Source organism: Physella acuta, unplaced genomic scaffold (assembly GCF_028476545.2).
Source record: "Physella acuta isolate Inbredline_101_S28 unplaced genomic scaffold, ASM2847654v3 ptg001766l, whole genome shotgun sequence".
NCBI lineage: Eukaryota > Metazoa > Mollusca > Gastropoda > Physidae > Physella > Physella acuta.
Window position 1 is genome coordinate 80,806 of NW_026733276.1, and position 7,120 is coordinate 87,925.

The window sequence follows — 7,120 nt, forward strand, 5'->3', positions numbered from 1 at the left end:
TTTTTCTCTTAGTTTGAATACGTTTGTGTTCTTTTATTTGGTTAATGTTTGCTGGGGACAAGACATGATCGAAGGTTAAGATTAAGGTTATAAGCTCCACAAGGAGAAAAGAGGATTAAGTCAAGTCTTGGTACTCTTGAATACTAACACTAAAAATTATACCCATAATTATGCTTGCACTAAGGCCTATTTTGACTTGGAATGTCTACCATTCTGCATGGGAAATAACTTGGTTATAGACAAATGGCCTGCAAGTCTCCTACTGTTCACTGCATGGGGAATGACTTGATTAAGGGAATAAGGCTTGCATGTCTTTCTAGGTTGTTTCTTTCTACACTTTGATTATTTAGGAATTTTTCCACATCACATGCTCAAGTGAAAGCTATCAGATGAGCCTTAAAGCTCCCTCAATTCTAGTGTTTCTTTCAACAATTTGCATTTCAAGTGATGGGAAACAAAAGCTAACTTTTGTTATATTAAGAAAACACTCATCATGAACATTGTAATGCTAGTGTTGACAGATTACACAACAGGTGCTTTGTCTAAAAGCAACGAATACATATAAATGACATGAAGGTGTTTTTAAGATTTTCATTTTTTGTTGTTGTGGTGACACTCTTGAAAGGGAGGGGGGGGGGGGCGGATCAGTAATGGTGGGGGTGGAGTGAGATGTTACATATTTGCATATTACAATTTTTTCTAAAAAATTTGAAGGCAATTAAAATTGGGCAAATTTTTTGTAATTATAGAAAGCTAATTTGAAGACTAGGCGGCAACGTGTACTGATACTGAGACACGCTAGTTAGGCTACGTATCAACACTTCAAACGAAAGTGCTCAGTTGAGCACTCATTGGTGGCAAAACGTGCATGGTGTGAGCAACCGGTTGGTCATGCACCGTCAGTACGTGTATGACGGTGGTCTCAGGAGGCGTCCATACATGACGTCACGCTCATTTCCCTCCCTGCCTATCTTTATCCTCCCTCCACCTTCCAATGGCGTCATACGTGTGCCTCTCCTCCCCCATTTTTCTTTTTAAGCAGCATTAAAAAAATATTACTTGAGTTGTCTCCCTTAGTAACTGGATAGTAAATAAAAAAAAAACGGCTAACGTTACTAATTAATAGCCTACAAGTACTATTAACTATTTGCTACCTATTTTGATCAGCCAAAAACTCCGCTATTTAATATCGAAAATGTTAGCAAACCCAGGGCTATATTAAGTAGTAAAGTACATAATGGTCAATGTGTATAAGAAGCTCGGCGATAGTTAGAGGTAGTAATATTGACAAAGAGAGAAAATCAGAAAACGACTACCCAGCAAACGAGGACCGAGGTGTGGTCAGTGTTTCTTCAAGACTTTTTTCTCCGGGGGGGGGGGGGGGGGCGGAAGAAAAACTGGGTGTGGTTGGGTGCGGGCTTCACCATTCATCTTTTTTTTTTTGTGGACACAAGGAGTCAATTTATCACTTCTTTGTCCATTTCATTTGAGGGAATGATCAATAGATGCGCGCCAGCAACAACTCGAGTCTTATCTACGCTTACATCAAATGATTAACTCTCGGTTGTATTAAATTTAAAATCAGATTTGCGTTCAGCATAGCTTCGCCCCCCCCCCCCCACCCGAGGAAGTCTAACTCCCCCCCCCCCCCCATCCAAATGGAACTTATATAGAAAACATATACTTTAAACAGTGTTTGCTCCGCGGGAATATGTTGTCCGCCACCCTCCCCCCCCCCCCCCCCCGAAAATATCAAGGCCCCCCCACCCCCCCGGAGAAAAAAGTCTGGAAGAAACACTACCCCCCCCCCTTCCCAAACCACGTTACCCCCCCCCCCCACCCGCCTCCCAAACGAAATATAATTTATATACAAAATATATTTCAACCAGTGTTGCCACCCCCCTCCCCACCTGAAATTTAACCCCCCCCCCCCCCCACTAGGCGAAAATGTCTAATGGACACATAGATTAAAAGAGAGTGTGTTTATCATCATAGGACGTGTCAAAAAACAATCATACCATGGGTTATATCGGTAGCGAGGCGATGAATAGACAGGACGACCAGCTTGCAGTTATTTTAAGACTTCCTGGACAGGGAAATGAATACGCGTCAATGCACCTGCGGACAGAGCAGGGTTGACACAGCATGGGGGTGTGTTATTCAAGACGCTTCTCACACGCTCTCATTACGGCGCCTATGGTCTGGATTTTGTGAAATGCGAAGATATGGAAGAGTGGGAGAAAGAGATGGCGTGAGAGAGATGAAGGGAGGAGAAAGAACGGAAAATAAAATCCCTTGCAATGGAATAAGCTAATTGAACATATGTTGATTTCAGTAAAGATAGCGTGGTTAAAGCTATATTATTTAAAGCGCCGTTCGTATTTTTTTGGCGCCCTTTTATATATTTACACATACGTTTAAATACCACCGGGGGGGGGGGGGGCAGATCTATACCCACTCTTTACAACACCACTAACTGAACGTTGTTTACACGTTTCGACAATTACTCCTGCCAGTAGCTGCCACATAATTATATTATATACAGAGGCGTCTTATTAAGTGCAAATCGAGGGGGAGGGAGTGACACCTGGACGTAAACCTTCTAATTATAGAGAAAACAATCTTACATACAGCTGTATTACATATATATATATATATATATATATATATATATATATATATATATATATATATATATGGATGTATGTGTGTGTGTGTGTGTGTGAAAAATATATGTAATTACATACATTAAATATGTGACGGTGCATGTGAATAAAAAAATTACCTAAAAATGTTTTCCGACAATTTTGTGGCTTACTATTGTATCGATTTTATTTGTAAAATGTCAGAATACTATTTTATGTTAAAACTTGGGAGAAAATGTTCAGATGGAAATTATTATAAAGGGATATTGATAATATTAGCCTATGGGGAGGGGGGGGGGCATATGGCGAAGCCTCCTTGTCGTTTTAACTTTAACTAGAATGGACTGCTGACCTCGGTCAGTGCACGACGCACCCGGAAAACCCCGACATTACCAGTCCCGCGTGACCGGAAAGGGGTGTCACATACTTGTTTTGTTCCTGCCGGGTTGGCTCAAAGAGAAACTGCAGCGGACAGAACAAATACTGGGAGTGTGTTTCTGGGGTTTTGACCTCCCGGGGCCGTAGGTTGAATGACCGGTAGTTCTGGTGGCATGGTGACCCATGGGTCAGCTGATGACGCGCGTAATAGGGAATGGTGTAGCGCGTGCTCCCGAAACCCGAAAAAAAGGCGAAAGAAAGTAAAGGCCTAGCCTTATAATTTTGTACTAAAACTTATTGAAAAATTAACATAGCACATAGTTTTAAATATCTATTTAATGATACGAACATTGACATAAGCTTATTATATTTACACTACTTTTATGTGTTACTATATTAAAAGCATTTAGGCCATACAGTTAAGCATATTTTACATACATCCACTTGTAATGTGTAGTTATACAAAATATTTGTGACCCCTCACATTAATCAAGTTTTCATCCAGACTATTTTTCTACGTGGGGGGGGGGGGGAGTTCGAATTTTCGAGGAGTGGGTGGTGAGTGGTGGGATGAAGGACTTTTAACTTTAAAAATATATGTATTTCAATATAAACTAAATTAAAACAAAATTTCGTCCGAAAGGGTATTGAATCCCTCCCCCCCCCCCCGAAGAGCAAATCCCCCCCCCCCCCCCCACAACATTCATAGCTTGTCGTTTTTGATACCGCTTTATTAACCCAACTACCTATACCTTAACACAGTGTTTTATTTAAAGGAACCAAAGTTTCATTCAGGATTCCGTTTAAACGAAATATTTAAATATTTGTTCAAATATATAAGTGAATAATAATAGAGTTACGAGATATGTACAATGAGCCTAAAGCCACAGAACACTTGTGTAAAGTTTGAGGACTACTGTTTAAGATTTCAGGTGAAGCGTAGCGTATGTAGTGAAGAAATGCTGATGACGTAAATAACGGCTACTAGGAATAGCTTTTTTTTCTAATGTGTACATCAATAGTATGCTTTATAACAGTATCAACAAATGTAGTGTAGATTTATGACTTTGCTTCAGTAATAACCTTCTTTTTAAACTCAACTCTTTATTAATTTTAAAAGTTTACAGCGTTCATAAGTATAGAAAATTTTTAAAGTAGCCAAATTAATTTCAATTTCAATTAGAATTGCTGTCGTTGTGAAAAGATATCAAAATTGAGTATAGCATTTTTGTTTTGAAAAAATATGTATAAAATTTATGTGTCATTTTAATTTTTAAAACAATTAAATATTTTTATCGCTTTGCGTAAAAAAATAATATTCCAAGACATGGGACTGTGTAGCGTTTTGCCGACAATTTTATTAAAATCTGGCACGGGTTACAGTTAGCCGAGTTAGCAGACGATACTGGCCATTTAGTTGGGAAAAAAAAGGTTTTATAATTCGACAACTTTAAACTTATAAGCAGTATTATGAGTAGATACAAAAAGATACACAGGCCTAGATATTTTTTTAGTGAAGCAGATCTAAATATATTAATTTTGAATTATGATAATAACGACAAATTAAACTTAAACTGACTCTTAAACTTAAACGAGGCGTAAAACCATTGTCAATGACAACATTGTTTGTGATTAGATCTAGAATCTAGCTCTAGATCTAGATCTAGATCTAGAAATCTAGATAAATATAGTTGTAGATCCTATATCTAGACTAGTTCTAGATCAGTTACTGACCTTGATCTCTAATAAATAATCTAGATCTAGAATCTCCTAGAATCTAGATCTAGAAGCAGTTTAAATCTAAATCTTATTATATAGATCTAGAATCTAGGCTAGAAACTAGATCTAGATCTAGACATATGTGTGAATGTGTGGGTGAAGACAACGATAGCGATGAAAATCCATAGATCCTTAGATCTAGATCTAGAAATCTAGAATAGGTAGATTTGTAGATCTAGTAAGGATCTCTAGAAATCTGGATTTTCTATTTGTTTCTTCGCAAACAATTTCTGAAAATTTGTGCCTCCGAAGAGATGCGTGGAAGAAACTGGACCACACCGGGTTATGCTATTTTAGGGGGAGAACAACATACCCACTGATGAGCAGAATCGTGGGTACGAACAGTAGCGTAGCGAGGGGGGGGGGTGCAAATCGAAAGTTTGAGGGGGGGGGGGGGTGCATATCAAAATCTCGAGGGGGGGGTGCAAATCGAAAGTTTTGAGGGGGGGGGGGTGCAATCAAAATCTCGAGGGGGGGGGGTGCAAATCGAAAAGTTTGTCCCCGGGCGCCGGGAAGGGTCGCTACGCCTCTAGGTACGAAATATACTTTGTGTGCGCGTTGCTCTGAATGGACTTGTGCAATCTACTTTTTGACTGACTGTGTAACAATGTTTATTCCAGACTTTTTTTCTCCGGGTGGGGGGGGGGGGGGGGGGGGGGGAGCGGACGGTAAACATTTGATCGGGGCAGGGGGCTCTGTGCCCCCCCCCCCCTCATCGAAGGGATGCCTGTGTAGCAGGCTCAGAATTACTGCTTGACCGTGCAGCTTTACTTTAATTTAATTTAAGGGAACTAAAGCAATCATCCCCATCTTTAAGCACTGCGATGGAAATGATAGAATATCACATCTAAAGTTTAGTTTACATACATACACAACCATACACACACATATGTGTGTGCATGTTGGAACGAGTCGTATGGTAATGTAATAAGTTTGTTAGAGAGCTGGTTAAGTGAAATAAAGAAGCATACATTATTTTGCATTATGGGTTGTTTGGACGTAGGGAAAGCGGCCTAAAATAGAACTACATACATCATTTATGAACGAATCTTAACAAAATTGGAAGAGTTATGGTGCAAGATAAAGATATATTTTACTACAGTATATCAATCTATTTAACTTTACAGTTGTGTAGGAAAGGAGAAATACACGCATGCAGAGCTTCCTCCTCACCCCTCCCCCTTCCCTTACAGTTTTCTTCGGTACAATTAATTCAGTGTTGCTTCAAATACTAAAACGATGTTACAAAAAATAAACTAGGACACAGTTTTTACAAAGGTTATTTAATGCGGTCAAAGGAAGAGGCGTAACTAGGTGATTTTTTTTGGTTCACTGAGGCAACGGTCGTAGATTTTTAGGAAAAACAATGACTGGGGAATATAAATGTAAATTGTTATTTCTCTCTCTCTCTCACACACACACTATATATATATATATATATATATATATATATATATATATATATATATATATATATATATATATATATATATATATATATATATATATATATATATGTGTGTGTGTGTCTGTCTGTCTGTCTGTGTGTACTATATATTTTTATAGAAATTATTAAGTGAAAGTAAACTGGTGACTTCTGCCTGTAGTTTGGAAAGTATCTTTGGTAATACATCCAAAAAAGCTATTCTTCTACAGTTTTAGATTTTAAATGAACAGCCTTTATTGATTGCAGGCTAGCGCGTTCGTGAACATACTTTTATAAAAATGCTTCAGTTTGAATGAATATTTATTATATATGTTTAAAATAGAAAGCAATAATTTGAAGAACTACGGATATATTTTGCGTAGGTTTGGACACGCCACTGCAAGGAGAAATAGCTTGGTACGCCACATGATCACACAAAGGAAGGGTCGAGAAGACCTTTCTTCGTTAAAAAAAAACAACGCTGAACCAGTCCCTACATTATTTTCTGCTTTGACCTTTTTCATATGTGTTAATTCTGAACTCTTTTTAATAATATGTAAAGAAAATAAAGGTCAGTCACCTCCCCTTTCATAGAAAAGTTGCTGCACTGTTAGTATGTAAGGACGTTATGTCGAGATAAATGATAGGTAACATGACCTTTTTCTTTACATTGCAAAACTAAGGACATTCAATGATGATGCAACTGAGCTAATTATCACTTGACACTTGGCGTATTTTGTACATTTTATTATCACTTCAAGATATATGACTTATTGTATTTTAAATCTTTAATTATTTTAAAAAAAAATCTAGCCTTCGATACTTAGTCTTGTTACGCCATATTATATTGATTGGCCTCGATAGGACTTATAATTGAATCACAAACCTTTTT